The following is a 16,668-nucleotide window of genomic DNA, read 5'->3' on the forward strand; positions in this document are numbered from 1 at the left end:
TTTCTACCAAGTCTTTAGTATTTTTTAGTATTTTATTAGACACTTGTAAAAATAATGCATAGTGCATATAACCTATTATTTATCATATATGCTGCGAATATTTTCCCTGATTTTCATTGTCTCAAAAATTTTTTAATTAAAAAAGATACTAAAAGCATGTCAGAAAATATATCTTACTCAATTAAGAATTGTATCATAAAATATACATCTTTTATAATTATTTTGTTTCTTTTCTTTTTTCCTTTGTTTCTGATCTGGCTTTGAAAGTTCATGTTATGTTAAAAATTTAAATTGTATTTTTTTGTTTTATTGTTTTACAATTGTGGTGATTTGGTGAAGAAGTTCATAGGAAATCGAGCACATGCTTGTAGTCCTACATTTTATAACCTGCTTTAAGAAGTCCGTAGTAATTCCTAGGAAGGGAAGAATATTCTCAGAGAAATGTACTTCCTTGAGGAAGTATCCTGACACATTTGTTTGCTGGTGCATGGCATAGCACGTGAGTTGGCTTCTGGAATCTGTACGTGTATGTAAGACATATGCATAGCTTGGTTTTCAGACTTCTGTTGTAACACTTTTTCTCTAAGAAACCAGGCTTCACTAATTCTTGAAAAAGCCGGCAAATTCCTGCCCCTAGATGGCCTCTACCTGCATAACTTCCCTTGAAAAATCAAGCTTCTCCTTTTCCAAGGAACAATACAAACAAAAACAAACAAATGAAAGTTTGTTTTCCTGTATTATGTTGTTTGTGTGTATGGCTTATCAACTTTTAACATATTTTAGTAGCTTGATAACTTCAGCTGTATCTCAGATATCTTGATATTCACTATGTTATCTAGAATAGTGTCTTATAGAATAAGTCAAACAGGAAGGAAGTGATTGCATACATAAATGGTGCTAACTACAGTGCTGACAATGGGATGCAGAATAAAGTGCTATCCACAGAGAGAGAAAAATTTTCTTTCTACCATAGGGAAAGGCTGCAATATGCATGTTGCTCATTCTGGAGGGTGGATGTATGTCCATTTCTTTTAATTTTAGCTTTTGCTTTCTCCTGTTCTCATTGGACACTCCTAGAAGTGGATCATATGTTTATTAATAGTAATGGCTATGCCTTCCATGCATAGAGTGTTTTATGATTTTCAAAGTGCTTTTTACATATATTACAACTTCTTATTTTTATAGCAGTCTTGTGAATTAAGGAAAGAAGCAGTTTCTGGCCCATTTTTATCAGCCATAATAAGAAACAATTTTAACTGCAAGTTCAACATAGCCATTCATTCAAATAGTCCAAATATTGAAAAGACTGCTTTATCTTTTCATTTTAAAAGATGTTTTCTGTGGCTTTAGTTATAAATCAAAATATGCTACTTTAAAATCCTGCATAAATATGCACTAACTGAGAATTCTCTATTCATTTTTTAGCACAAGAGTAACAAAAAGGTCTAGACAAATTAGAGTTCCAAGAAGTATAAATGCAATGAATAAATTAATGCTGGCATTGATAGATGAGGGGGAGAGCAAAGGAGTTGCATTGTGCAGCTTGACTGAACAACTTTGTTTGTGAGAATATTTGTAAGGTCAGGGAATTGTTGTTTGGAATGTACTAGAGAATTAAAAAGAATAATGAAATTGATTCCTCATCTTTGAGAATGTTGGCTACTGAATTTTTAATCTGCAGAGGTAGGTCTCAGATATTCCTGTGCATGTCAGTTCCATCTCATAAAGAAACATGAGGAGAGCCAATATATTGATACTGTGAAATGCTGTTCCTTTTATCTTTCCAGGAATAGTTTAGATCAGAATAATCACATGAGGTTTGAATGTGTTTTAACATATGGATGGACAATTCTTCCTTGAAACACAACATAGACCTGTTTCAAATGGAAAGCTGTGATGGGAAGTTGTTCTAAACCACCAGTTAATCGTGTTGTATTTTACTGGGGCCTCAAAAATAATGTAGATAAGTGTGGGAAATTGTAGATGAATTCATCATGCGTGATTGCAACTTTCATCAGCTTGTGTGATTTTTATCTAGAATGTTAATGGTTAAAAAAAGGAAATCTGAATTTATTTTTCCATTTTCTTTATCCCAAGGCATTCTATGGTATCATACCACCCCTCTACTGTGCTATCCAAAAAGTTACCAGACATGAGAACTGTTGTTTGCCTGTAATTTAAGTCCATATTATTTCCCCTGGGAAATTTTAGAAATGCTGGGTGGGATGTCTGAAAATGGATGGGAAAAAATCTGGTAGAAAGAAATTTATAGAAAGGAAAAACAGATGACCTCTTATATCTTTGCCTTTTTTGATCCCTAAAATTCAATGATAGCCTAATTTATATTTACTCTCAGAACCAAATAATAGAAACTTTTTGACCTCACATTAGTTACAAAGTTGAGGATTTTAAAAAATCTCTACTTGAAACTGTTTTTCACTTATTGATGTCATTGAAGCATTAAGGGCACGGTTGCTGATTGAATAATGGGAGATTAATAGTTTCCCACTTATTTTTTATTTGATTCTTTGGAAGTAAATGAATCAAATCAACATTAATCCTAAACTCCTCTGGGTAAGAGATTTGTATTTAACAAATATAATTTTTCCCTATAATACAATATCTCAATTTTAAATTATTTTGAAGAACATTAGAGTTATAATGCTTCAAAATATGGGACTCTTTCCATCATCTTCCAATGAATTTCTTCCTTTTTTTATTCCTATAATAAGACAAAATATGCTATTGATCTTTAGATTTTACTCTAATTACTTAAAGGTATCACCTGGTAGAGTGCTTAAAGAGCTGTTGTATATAATATGGCTGATGTTTCTTAAATGGCTACTATTTATCATGTTTTCTTATAAGAAATTTATACAAACTGACATGTATACATTTTTATGACAACTCTGTGATATAGTTCTTCTCTGATTCTCAAGTTAGAGCTAAGGAAACCAACAGAGAGAGAGATTTGCTCTAGGTCACTCAGAACCAGAATTTGATCCCAGACAGCCTTGTTCAGAGGTCCTATTCTCAACCACAGCCCTACTGTTGCCACTGCATAATGTTACAAGCTATAAGCTACATATTTTACACTATTTGCATAAAGTGTTTTTTTTAAGACTTATTTGTTTATTTTAGAGAGAGAGCGAGAGAGTGTGTGTGTGTGTGTGCATGCCTGTGCATGAGTGTGGGGAGGTGGAGAGAGAGAGAATCTTCAAGAGAATCCCCACTGATCATGGGACCCGAGATGGGCCTGGATCCCATGATACATGAGATCATAACCTGAGCCAGAGTTAGACACTTAACCAACTGAGCCACCCAGGCGCCCCTATTTGCTTAAGTGCTTTAGTTATAAATATTGTGCTTTGTGTCAAGGATTCAAATATTAAAAGATATATAGCTGGATCAAAAGGTATTTTGATCACTTCAAAACTTTTTTTTTTTTTTTTAAGTTTCGGTTTGCTCTTCATTTCAATGGAGCAAGAGGTCTACCTTGCATTATTTACCTCCATACTTTCAGGACTTTAGTTTCTGTCACTTGTTTACCTTTTCCTTTCTTTCTTTCTTTTTTTCCCTTGTTTCTTAAAAGCTGGGGAGTGGAAGGTAGGGGTAGAAAACTTGAAAGTTAGGGAGTATACTCAGATATGGGAAAGTCATACCTCCCTTGCCACACACACTCACACATACACGCACAAACACACACACACTGAATTCATGCTCTGCACCAAGTTATTTCTATATTCTTGATTCTGTGTTCAAGCAACTATGTCATTTAATTGTAGATATAGAAAAATTAATCTGGTTTTTATGGAGAATGGGATTCTGGACCTTTAAAAAGAAAGAACAGATTACATTTTCTTTGCTTCTAGGTAGTGTAAGTGCTGTGACAGAGCCTCACAAACTTAAAGGGCACTTTTATGGGAGTACTTCTGAAGGTCTTAAGTGGGAACCTAAATCATATACCTATTCCTTCTTCTGCCTGTTTCTGAGCAAAGTTGTTCTACTCTCTGAGGCACGGTACCAAGTAGGAGCTCTGGGATGTGTGCATGTACTAGGGATAGGATTTAAGTAGTACATACTCACATAGATTTGTTCTTTAACAGTTGAATTTCTTCGTGGGATCACGAATTCTGTCCGAATTCTGAATTTTGGCAATGCAGACCAAAGTACCTTCTTTCAACCATCTCACCATGAAGTTTTCCTCTGCTAGGACTATATACTTTTGGTATATATTATAGTGTGACATCAAGCAAGTGATGGCTTTTATTGTATTTCTAGAACCTAACATGGTATTTAACACATATCAGGTGGTCAAAAACTCCTTGATAAATGAAGGATGCATCAATGAATGATGTAAGGCATTTTGTGAAAAATTTAGCATATTTGACAAAATGGAAATTGCTTTGACCTTGGTATCTGAAGGGACATAGCTGTCACATTTGCTCAATGAAAGGCTTCATGTATAATTGTTCCAAAGGTTATTTCTAAAGTATACAGGAATACTTTAAAAGGTAAAGCATCTAATGAAAATAAAATGGCTTCAGTATACCCAGCTTTATGGTTTTTGAGAAAATTATTAGTAAATTGGAATATATGCAGGTTAATTTACATGATTTTTGTCTGACAGGAGTTAACACTGATTAATGTAACTATGTGTTTACCAAATATCAGAAATAAATCTTCCTGCACTTAAACTTGCTAAGGCATTTGTAGTTTTAACCAGACTAAGAACTGGTGTCTTGACTGATAGGATAGTCCTCAGGCTCTGGAATCCATATCTAACAACAACAACAAAAAATTCTGTGTTAAAAGATAAATTGAAGCATATTAAAAATTTTAAAGTGTTTATTTTAGCAAAAATCAATTCAAATTGGGCACCATCCAATCTAGCAGATAAAAAGATGCTCAAGGGGCTGTACAAAATAGAAGACTTTTAGAAGCAGAAGGGAACAGGAACAAGGAATTATAGTAGGCAAGAAGCAGGTTGGTTATTCTTATAGGGGATGACGAGGGTCTATCAAGCAGATTACCTAACTAGTGCTGATCAGGAGATTCCTAATTGGCTAACCAGTGTAAGATTACATTTCCAGGAGAGCTGAAACTCTAAGTCTTACTTTGTTAAAATGGGGCTTAGCATAAGCGACTCCATTCTGGACCTGTTGTTTTTAACACTTGCAATTGATTTTTTTTTAATGGTTAGAAACGACTATCTGAAGTCATGAGATAAACACTACTATACTAGAATGTTTAAATAGAAAATTTAAAAATTGTTAAGGGTATTCTAACATGAGTTACTAGTTTCTCTTCATTAAGAAATTTGTGATAAACCTTATCCAGGGAAGTCTCAGGAACTTCTTTATTGAATCAGATCTAGATCCTCTGCCATGAATCTCAAACTTCATGCCACCTATGTTGATTGCCACATTTCTGCTTCAGGAATTTGTATGTTTCCATTTCTTCTACCACTCTACAAAATATTGCCTGACAACTTCACCCGTGCTTTGTCCCATGGATTTGGGTTTATGTTACAGTCGACATCTCTGTGACATAATGGCTTTACTATCTGGCTTTGCTTTGGTTTTGAAAATCCTTTAGGATATTTACTCTCATAGGCTTCAGCAGTCAAATATTAAGCTCCTTTGATGAAAACTGATAATTTCTGCTTTAAGTATGAACTACAAATAGAAATACTATAATCAACTTTATTAAAGCTAATGGTTTAACATGAGTAAACGTCCAAAACAGTAGCTTACAATGATGTCAAAGGTGGTTTTATAGTGTTACTTTATGTCACTGACACTGGCTTCCTCTCATTAATATTTTCACAGAACATCAAAATTACACGAAGCTTTTAAATCTTAAAAGTTGTCTTCACAAGGAAAAAGTTCTGTAATTGTTTATGGTGACAGATGTTAACTGGACTTATTGTAGTGATCATTTCACAACATGCACTAATATCAGATCAGTATGTTGTATGCCTGAAACTAAAATAATGTTGTATGTCAATATTATTGACATACAATAATGCCTGAAAGTGTCATTCAAAAATAAAAATAAAGATGGTTTATAATGGAAAAAAATATACAAAAATTTTTAAATGTCATTTAATTATTTATTTTCAAGAGCAATGTTAATGATATAGATATGTGAATAGATAAGGGAAATTGTCTCTCCTTTGTTTCCTTCTTTATATAATCAAAATATCAGAAAGAACATCTCAGTATATAAGACTTTTATTGTGGAGCAAGTAGGCTTTGAGAAAACTACTTATAAACATTATTTTAGGAAATAGCATAAAATTCTAAGATGATGAGTTTTTTGAGAACAAAATCACCTTTCCCTAACTCACTTAAAATAAAAGTTAAAGAATAACATTACATGGTAGTCTTCATATCTGTAATTGAATTAATAGAATTCTCAAAACTTATTTGACCATTGGCGACAGTAGTTTTATTAATATTTTGTTGTAGTGGAGTGGCAAGCCGCTTTCTGAGATGCTAAAAGAAAATATCTATTAAGCAGGCTGTATTTTTAAATTTTGATCTTAGATTACTCTTCTGCAAGAATAGTAAAAAGCAATGATAATACCAAGAAAAACAAATTCTTTATATTCCACATGCTGGTGAGAAACAGATGCTTAGTATCAGTAGTATATCTTTATAATATTTAATATTTATCTTACATTTAAAGATATCTAAACTACTTTTCTTTATTTGTTTATACAACACCAAGATATCCTGTTTTAATACCTTTAAAGCATTATTAATATACATTAATAAACATTATTGCTTTACTATATGTCAAATGTATCTGAAAGGAAAGTGTAGCAAAATCTTTGCTGAGTCTTAGTAGATAGGAAATCAACAACATTTCTCCCATTTTAGCTCTTTCCATCAGTTGATCAATGTGTTATAAGTGCTTTTCTTTACCATACACTTAAGAATGATTGGAAGTACTGAATATCATGGTGTGAATAGCTTTTACTTTTAGGTACGAAAAAAAATTGATTTTCACTTGTCCTAAACATTCCAAAATTGTTAACACTTTCTGAAGCAAAAGATGACATAGTAACTTACAAATTCTGTTAGAACTTCTCAAAGTCTATTAGATACTAGCCATCATGTAATATCAAGGCTAAAATTTACAATTCATAAACAGATTATATCCCTCAATGACAAGTCCAATTTAACTAAAAAATGTACACAGATGCTGAACATTTATAATAAATATGTGTTTTCTTTATATATATATATTCAGTAGTGTTATTTCTACAAATGAAGCTGAAATATTTCTAAGCTTTTATAATAAACCTTATCCAAAAAGATGTTAGAGGATGTCACCTCTCAACTCAGTGGCTTCATGTAGAAGAGAGTTCTGAATTTCTAGTATAATTGATAGGGAGTTGTATTTTATAGATTCATAATTCCTAACATGGCTGGCATAGAACATATTTAAATTTGAGATATATTGCCATAATACCTCATAAGGGTGATGATGTTTACAAATAGGATATATGAGTAAATGTGCCTGACTGGCTCAGGATTTCACCAAGACTTTATCATCAGCTCATCAAAAGACTCTTCAGGTCTCATTTTTTTTTTATCATGTTATGTTAATCACCATACATTACATCATTAGTTTTTGATGTAGTGATCCATGATTCATGGTGTATAAGTGGATAGAACTTCAGGTCTCATTTTTAATGATCATACACCAAAAATTAAATGTGACAGAATACAATTCCAGAGAGGCTGACCTACCTAAGGTTATAAAATCAGTAACAGAATCATTTTTATTAGTAGTATTAGCATTTTAATATTATTATTGCTTTTAAGTTGCAGAGCTAGTATTCAAATAGTGGCTCTTACAGCACCCATAATTTCCATTAGGAGAAATATTTGAGGAACAAGCAAGTGCTCTCAAGGAAGTCTTAAGTATAGATAATAATTCTGTTCAGTCCTCTTATGACACCTTCTCAGTGTGTGTGTGTGTGTGTGTGTGTGTGTGTGTGTGTGTAAAACAGTGAAGGGGTTGAACTGGGCACCTAGAATAATGGGGGACAAAACCTATGCAAGCTGAATTTATTTCAATGTATGGAAAAGTCTCACTAAAATCAATGATTGTCCCTTGGGCTGCATTAATTTCTAGCTCATTGTCAATTCCTATAGGTTATAAACTTATAAATATCTAGGACAATAATTTCCATTTTCCATATATTGACAAAATGTTGTTGCATCATTTTAATATACTCCAAATTTGTCAGTAATAAAATGAGACAATAATTTTATTTTGATCTAGGTGTTTAAATAAGTAGTTCACAATTATGAAAACTTTATCACCAGTGGTGTATTAGTCAGGGTTCTCTAGAGAAGAGAACCAATGGGATGTGAGTATGCATATACAAAATGAGATTTATTAGATGGAATTGGCTTACATGATTATGGAAACTGACAAGTCCACATCTGTAGGGTAGGCTGGCAGACTAGAGATCCAGCAGAGGTGATGTTCCAGCTTGAGTCTGAAGGCTGACTCCTGTAGAACCAAGAACCAATGTTATAGAAGTCCAAAAGCAATACAATGGAAAAATTCTCTCTTGTTCCAGGGAAGCCAGTCTTTTTGTTCTAACTTTCCTTCAATTGATTAGATAAGTCTCCCACCCATTACGGAGGGCAGTGTTGCTTTACATAATCTCCATCAATTTCAATTTTAATCTCCTCTGAAAACAGTTTCACAGAAACCAACAGAATTATTTTCGACTAAATATCTGGACACATTCTGTCCCAGCTAAGCAATACATAAAAATAACCATCACAGATAGCAATACTGCTCTTGTTGCTACGCAAAATACTTATTTGATATTTATTAGAGAATGGCAAGTGGAAAGAGAATGTGTTTGAAATGTTTATTTAAATGAAATATTGCATTTTTACGTCCAAACTTTTTTTATATGTGGATGCAGACATCTAATAACTTCACTGTTTTTATTATATTTGTGCTAAGATTTTACAAGTTGAATTGTATAGTATTTAATTATACATTACTTTTTAAGTTTCTCTTTTTATTCTATCGTTGATTTAATTTTTAAAAATATACACATATATGCAGTTTAGATTATTTGTTAATTAACTTTCAGCTTAGTAAAAGGGATTTTGTAAAATATTTATTATAAAAAGAGGGCATTGAATCTACAAGGATTAAGAGCTATTGAGATATCATTATATTGCACTGATACATTTTTGGAAATGTATCTAGACAGTCCTTTCCAAGTGGAGAAGTTAAATACTCCAAAGTGATGACTCCTAATGAAATTTCATGAACTTCTTTTGTGAAACAGATCATCAGACCAACTCAAGCATTTGTTAATTTTTTTTCACAATTGTTTTGAACTGACTAGTCAGTTTTTCTGTTATTGGATTTTTACTTTATGGCTAACTTATCTTGCAAAGTATAATTCTATCATGGATTTACAAGCATTGTAGCTTTCAGCTGTTTTTCAGCCTTTGGGGGGGAATATCTACTGTTGGTGCATAACATAACTGTAAGAATGTTATGAGATATTACATGAATTTGCTCACATGTGTGGCAGATTTCAGATACTCAACAAACATGCTTTCTTTTCTTGGACAAGTTTTTAAAATATGATTATTTGATTCTTTATGTGCAGCTAAGGTCAGATGATTAGTTCTTGTCATTGAACATGTATGTAAGTGAGGTCTATCACTACTGGGCCCAGGAGAGAGTATGCTTTCTCTACTTTCTTCTTTTCCCATCACTGGAAAACTTGGGAGTTACATGCTAAAGATGATGAAATACTACAACATGGAAGGAATTTGGGTCCCTGAATGAACACGTGAAGCAGAATCCCCTTCCCTGCCATCTTCCTCCCAAAATTATTTTATTATGATGTGAATGAGCCAAAACATTTATGATAAGTCAGAGAGTTTTACATTTTTTTTATGCCAAGTAGCCTATCCTGACTTATTAATATACATGTAAGCCCTTGTCACACTGCTAGGCATCAAGTAACCACTCAATAAATGATAGCTGTTATCAAGACTCTTAAAGTCAGATGATAAAACACATTCTCTGTTTCAAATATGCCTGCAGATAAATCATGTTTTTTACCAGAAATGCTATCTTGTCTGTTTTTCACAAAGTAATTACATTTATGAATATAAATGAATATTTCTGGCATTTCCCAGTTCTCCATTATTGTACATTTAAAAGAAAGTCATATATCTTTTTTTAATTTTTTTATTTTTATGTTAATCACCATACATTACAACATTAGTTTTTGATGTAGTGTTCCATGATGCATTGTTTGTGCATAACACCCAGTGCTCCACGCAGAACGTGCCCTCTTTAATACCCATCACCAGGTTAACCTATCCACCCATCTCCTCCCCTCTAGAAGCCTCAGATTATTTTTCAGAGTCCATCATCTCTCATAGTTCGTCTCCCCCTCCAACTTACTCCCCTTCATTCTTCCCGTCCTGCTAACTTCTTCTTTTTTTTTTTTTTAACATATATTGCATTATTTGTTTCAGAAGTACAGATCTGTGATTCAATAGTCTTGCACAATTCACAGCACTCACCATAGCACATACCCTACCCAATGTCTATCACCCAGCCACCCCATCCCTCCCACCCCCTGCCACCCCAGCAACCCTCAGTTTGTTTCCTGAGATTAAGAATTTCTCATATCAGTGAAGTCATATGATACATGTCTTTCTCTGATTGACTTATTTCACTCAGCATAACACTCTCGAGTTCTATCCACGTCATTGCAAATGGCAGGATGTCATTCCTTTTGATGGCTGCATAATATCCCATTGTGTATATATACCACTTCTTCTTTATCCATTCATCTGTTGATGGAGGCGTGGGGGTATAGCTCAGTGGTAGAGCATTTGACTGCATCTGTTGATGGACATCTTGGCTCTTTCCACAGTTTGGTTATTGTGGACATTACTTCTAACAACATTGGGGTGCACGTACCCCTTTGGATCCCTACATTTGTATCTTTGTGGTAAATACCCAGTAGTGCAATTGCTGGATCGTAGGGTAGCTCTATATTCAACTGTTTGAAGAACCTCCATACTGTTTCCAGAGTGGCTGAACCAGCTTGCATTCCCACCAATGGTATAGGAGGGTTCCCCTTTCTCTGCATCCCCACCAAAATCTGTCGTTTCCTGACTTGTTAATTTTAGCCATTCTGAGTGGTGTGAGGTTGTATCTCACTGAGTTTTTTTTTTTTAATTTTTTATTGTTATGTTAATCACCATATATTACATCATTTGTTTTGGTATAGTGTTCCATGATTCATTGTTTGTTCATAACACCCAGTGCTCCATGCAGAATGTGCCCTCTTTAATACCCATCACCAGGCTAACCCATCCCCCTACCCTCCTCTCCTCTAGAACCCTCAGTTTGTTTTTCAGAGTCCATCATCTCTCCTGGTTCGTCTCCCCCTCTGACTTACTCCCCTTCATTCTTCCTCTCCTGCGATCTTCTTCTTTTTCTTTTTTCTTAAAATATGTTGCGTTATTTGTTTCAGAAGTACAGATCTTCTCACTGAGGTTTTGATTTGGATTTCCCTGATGCCGAGTGATGTGGAGCACTTTTTCATGTGTCTCTTGGCCATTTGGATGTCTTCTTTGGAAAAATGTCTATTCATGTTTTCTGCCCATTTCTTGATTGGATCATTTGTTCTTTGGGTGTTGAGTTTGATAAGTTCTTTATAGATTTTGGATACTAGCCCTTTATCTGATATGTCATTTGCAAATATTTTCTTCCATTCTGTCAGTTGTCTTTTGGTTTTGTGGACTGTTTCTTTTGCTGTGCAAAAGCTTTTTATCTTGATGAAATCCCAATAGTTCATTTTGCCCTTGCTTCCCTTGCCTTTGGTGATGTTTCTAGGAAGAAGTTGCTGCGGCTGAGGTCGAAGAGGTTGCTACCTGTGTTCTCCTTTAGGACTTTGATGGACTCCTGTCTCACGTTTAGGTCTTTCAACCATTTGGAGTCTATTTTTGTGTGTGGTGTAAGGAAATGGTGCAGTTTCATTCTTCTGCATGTGGCTGTCCAATTTTCCCAACACCATTTGTTGAAGAGACTGTCTTTTTTCCATTGGACATTCTTTCCTGCTTTGTCAAAGATGAGTTGACCATAGAGTTGAGGGTCCATTTCTGGGCTCTCTATTCAGTTCCATTGATCTATGTGTCTGTTTTTGTGCCAGTACCATACTGTCTTGATGATGACAGCTTTGTAATAGAGCTGGAAGTCCGGAATTGTGATGCCGCTAGCTTTGCTTTTCTTTTTCAAGATTCCTCTGGCTATTCAGGGTCTCTTCTGGTTCCACACAAATTTTAGGATTCTTTGTTCCATTTCTTTGAAAAAAGTGGATGGAATTGTGATGGGGATTGCATTGAATGCGTAGATTGCTCTAGATAGCATTGACATCTTCACAAAGTTTGTTCTTCCAATCCATGAGCGTGGACCGTTTTTCCATTTCTTTGTGTCTTCCTCAATTTCTTTCATGAGTATTTTATAGTTTTCTGGGTACAGATCCTTTCCCTCTTTGGTTAAATTTATTCCTAGGTATCTTATGGTTTTGGGTGCAATTGTAAATGGGATCGACTCCTTGATTTGTCTCTCTTCTGTCTTGTTGTTGGTGTATAGGAATGCCACTGATTTCTGTGCATTGATTTTATATCCTGCTACTTTACTGAATTCCTGTATGAGTTCTAGCAGTTTTGGGGTGGAGTCTTTTGGGTTTTCCACATACAGCATCATATCATCTGCAAAGAGTGAGAGTTTGACTTCCTCTTTGCTGATTTGGATGCCTTTGATTTCTTTTTGTTGTCTGATTGCTGTGGCTAGGACTTCTAATACTATGTTGAATAGCAGTGGTGATAGTGGACATCCCTGCCGCGTTCCTGACCTTAGGGGAAAAGCTCTCAGCTTTTCCCCATTGAGAATGATATTTGCTCTAGGTTTTTCATAGATGGCATTTATGATATTGAAGTATGTACCCTCTATCCCTATACTCTGAAGAGTTTTGATCAAGAAAGGATACTGTACTTTGTCAAATGTTTTTCTGCATCTATTGAGAGGATCATATGATTCTTGTTCTTTCTTTTGTTAATGTATTGTATCATGTTGATTGATTTGCCGATGTTGAACCAAACTTGCGGCCCAGGGATAAATCCCACTTGATCATGGTGAATAATCCTTTCAACGTACTGTTGGATCATACTGGCTAGTATTTTGGTGAGAATTTTTGCATCCATGTTCATCAAGGATATTGGTCTGTAATTCTCCTTTTTGATGGGGTCTTTTCTGGTTTTGGGATCAAGGTAATGGTGGCCTCATAAAATGAGTTTGGAAGTTTTCCTTCCATTTCTATTTTTTGGAACAGTTTCAGGAGAATAGGTATTAATTCTTCTTTAAATGTTTGATAGAATTCCCTGGGAAGCCATCAGGCCCTGGGCTTTTGTTTGTTGGGAGATTTTTGATGACTGCTTCCATTTCCTTAGTGGTTATAGGTCTGTTCAGGTTTTCTATTTCTTCCGGGTTCAATTTTGGTAGTTGATACATCTCTAGGAATGCACCCATTTCTTCCAGGTTATCTAATTTGCTGGCATAGAGTTGCTCATAATATGTTCTTATAATTGTTTGTATTTCTTTGGTATTGGTTGTGATCCCTCCTCTTTCATTCATGATTTTGTTGATTTGGGTCATTTCTCTTTCCTTTTTGATAAGTCTGGCCAGGGGTTTATCAATCTTGTTAATTCTTTCAAAGAACCAGCTCCTAGTTTCATTGATCTGTTCTACTGTTCTTTTGGTTTCTGTTTCATTGATTTCTGCTCTGATCTTTATTATTTCTCTTCTCCTGCTGGGTTTAGGCTTTATTTGCTGATTTTTCTCTAGCTCCTTTAGGTGTAGAGTTAGGTTGTGTATTTGAGACTTTTCTTGTTTCTTGAGAAATGCTTGTATTGCTATATACTTTCCTCTCAGTACTGCCTTTGCTGTATCCCAAAGATTTTGAACAGTTGTGTCTTCATTTTCATTGCTTTCCATGAATTTTTTTAATTCTTCTTTAATTTCCTGGTTGACCCATTTATTCTTTAGTAGGATGCTCTTTAGCCTCCATGTATTTGAATTCTTTCCAACTTTCCTCTTGTGATTGAGTTCCATTTTCCAAGCATTGTGGTCTGAAAATATGCAGGGAATAATCCCAATCTTTTGGTACCATTTGAGACCTGATTTGTACCTAGGATGTGATCAATTCTGGAGAATGTTCCATGAGCACTAGAGAAAATTGTGTATTCCGTTGCCTTGGGATGGAATGTTCTGAATATGTCTGTGAAGTCCATTTAGTCCAGTGTTTCATTTAAAGTCTTTATTTCCTTGTTGATCTTTTGCTTAGATGATCTATCCATTTCAGTCAGGGGGGTGTTAAAATCCCCCACTATTATTGTATTGTTGTCAATGTGTTTCTTTGCTTTTGTTATTAATTGCCTTATATAATTATATAATTGGATGCTCCCATATTAGGGGCATAGGTATTTACAATTGTTAGATCTTCTTGTTGGATAGACCCTTAAGTAGGATATAGTGTCCTTCTTCATCTCTTATTACAGTCTTTGTTTTAAAATCTAATTTGTCTGATATAAGGATTGTCACCCCAGCTTCCTTTTGGTGTCATTAGCATGGTAAATGGTTTTCCACCCCCTCACTTTCAATGTGGGGGTGTCTTTGGTTCTAAAATGAGTCTCTTGCAGACAGCATATTGATGGGTCTTGTTTTTTAATCCAATCTGATAGTCTGTGTCTTTTGATTGGGGCATTTAGCCCATTCACATTCAGGGTAACTATTGAAAGGTATGAATTTAGTGCCATTGTATTTCCTGTAAGGTGACTGTTAACTGAATATTGTCTGTGTTCCTTTCTGATCTTTGCTGCTTTTAGGCTCTCTCTTTGCTTAGAGGACCCCTTTCAATAATTCTTGTAGGGCTGGTTTCGTGTTTGCAAATTCCTCTAGTTTTTGTTTGTCTTGGAAGCTTTTTATCTCTCCTTCTATTTTTAGTGACAGCCTAGCTGGATATAGTATTCTTGGCTGCATATTTTTCTCGTTTAGTGCTCTGAAGATATCTTGCCAGTACTTTCTGGCCTGCCAGGTCTCTGTGGATAGGTCTGTTGCCAATCTAATATTTCTACTATTTTAGGTTACATATCTCTTCTCCCGAGCTACTTTCAGGATTTTCTCTTTGTCTCTGAGACTCGTAAATTTTACTATTAGATGTCGGGGTGTTGACCTATTTTTATTGATTTTGAGAGGTATTCTCTGTGCCTCCTGGATTTTGATGCCTGTTTCCTTTCCCACATTAGGGAAGTTCTCTGCTATTATTTGCTCCAATATACCTTCTGCCCCTCTCTCTCTTTCTTCTTCTGGGATCCCAATTATTCTAATGTTGTTTCACCTTATTGTATGGCTTATCTCTCAAATTCTGCCCTCGTGGTCCTGTAGTTGTTTCTCTCTCTTTTTCTCATCCTCTTTATTTTCCATCATTTGGTCTTCTATATCGCTGATTCTCTCTTCTGCCTCATTTATTCTAGCAGTTAGTGCCCCCATTTTTTATTGCACCTCATTAATAGCCTTTTTTATTTTGACTTGGTTAGATTTATTTCTTTTATTTCTCCAGAAAGAGTTTCTCTTATAACTTCCACATTTTTTTCAAGCCCAGCTAGTATCTTTAAAGTCATGATTCTGACCTCTAGGTCCCACATCGTACTAATGTCCATATTGAGTAGGTCACTGGCAGAGGGTACTACCTCTTGTTCTTTTTGCTGAGGGAAAAAGAAAAATTCAAAAAAAAAAAAAACAGTTAAAAAATTAACTTTGAAAAACTAATGAATCATGGTAAAAAAGCCATGAATTCTATGTGCAGTATTCCCCTAGCGCTGGAGTTCTCCCGTTCTCCTTGATCAGTACACTTGGTCTTGGCTTGCTGGCTGTTCCTGCTGATCTTCTGGGGGAGGGGCCTGTTGCCGTCTTTCCCAAATGTGGTTGCCGGAGGCGGAATTGCCCCGCCCTTGTTGGTCCGGGCTAAGCAAGCTGCTGGGGTTTGCTCTCAGGAGCTTTTGTTCCCTGCAAGCTCTCGGTACAGCTTTGGAAGACCAGGGTGAAAATGATGTCCTCCCACTCTCTGCCTGGAGGAGCTGAGAATTGGGGACCCCGCTCCTCAGTGAGCTTCCAGAGAAAAGCAGTTAATCACTCTGGTCTCCCCAGTCTCTGGCTGCACTCGTGCTCACCCAGTCTGTGACCGAGCTTTTCTATCTCTGGCACCCGACCTCGTGTGGAGTCTCCAAACCCAGCAGACCCCTGTGGTGCGCTCCCACGCTGCTCCTCCTGGGGGAGAAAGGGGAGTCTCCCCAGCTCTGCTGTTTATTGGGTCCCTGCTGGAGGAGCAGTAGCCCGACTGGGCCGCGGATCACAGTTTATGGCAACCCCGAGCTGAGAGCCGCGCCTTGGCTCCGTCTCTGCAGCCGGCTTCCCTGCTCCGATACCTGGGAGCTCTGCCACATTCAGGCACTCCCAGTCTTTCTGTGACCCCGAGGGTCCTGAGACCACACTGTCCCATGAGGGTTCCACCCCCTGCTTAGC

General features: G+C 35.8%; 1 long non-coding RNA gene across 2 annotated transcripts in view; it reads right to left on the bottom strand.

Moving 5' to 3' along the window:
• LOC113925748 overlaps nt 1–16,668 on the bottom strand; it is a 126,164-nt gene that overhangs the window by 56,092 nt on the left and 53,404 nt on the right. For both annotated transcript variants that reach the window (XR_003521042.1, XR_003521041.1), the window contains exon 3: nt 8,438–8,535. This is a non-coding gene — a long non-coding RNA (uncharacterized LOC113925748). The remainder of the gene's footprint in view (nt 1–8,437; nt 8,536–16,668) is intronic.

This window comes from Zalophus californianus, chromosome 2 (genome assembly GCF_009762305.2).
Source record: "Zalophus californianus isolate mZalCal1 chromosome 2, mZalCal1.pri.v2, whole genome shotgun sequence".
NCBI classification, from domain to species: domain Eukaryota; kingdom Metazoa; phylum Chordata; class Mammalia; order Carnivora; family Otariidae; genus Zalophus; species Zalophus californianus.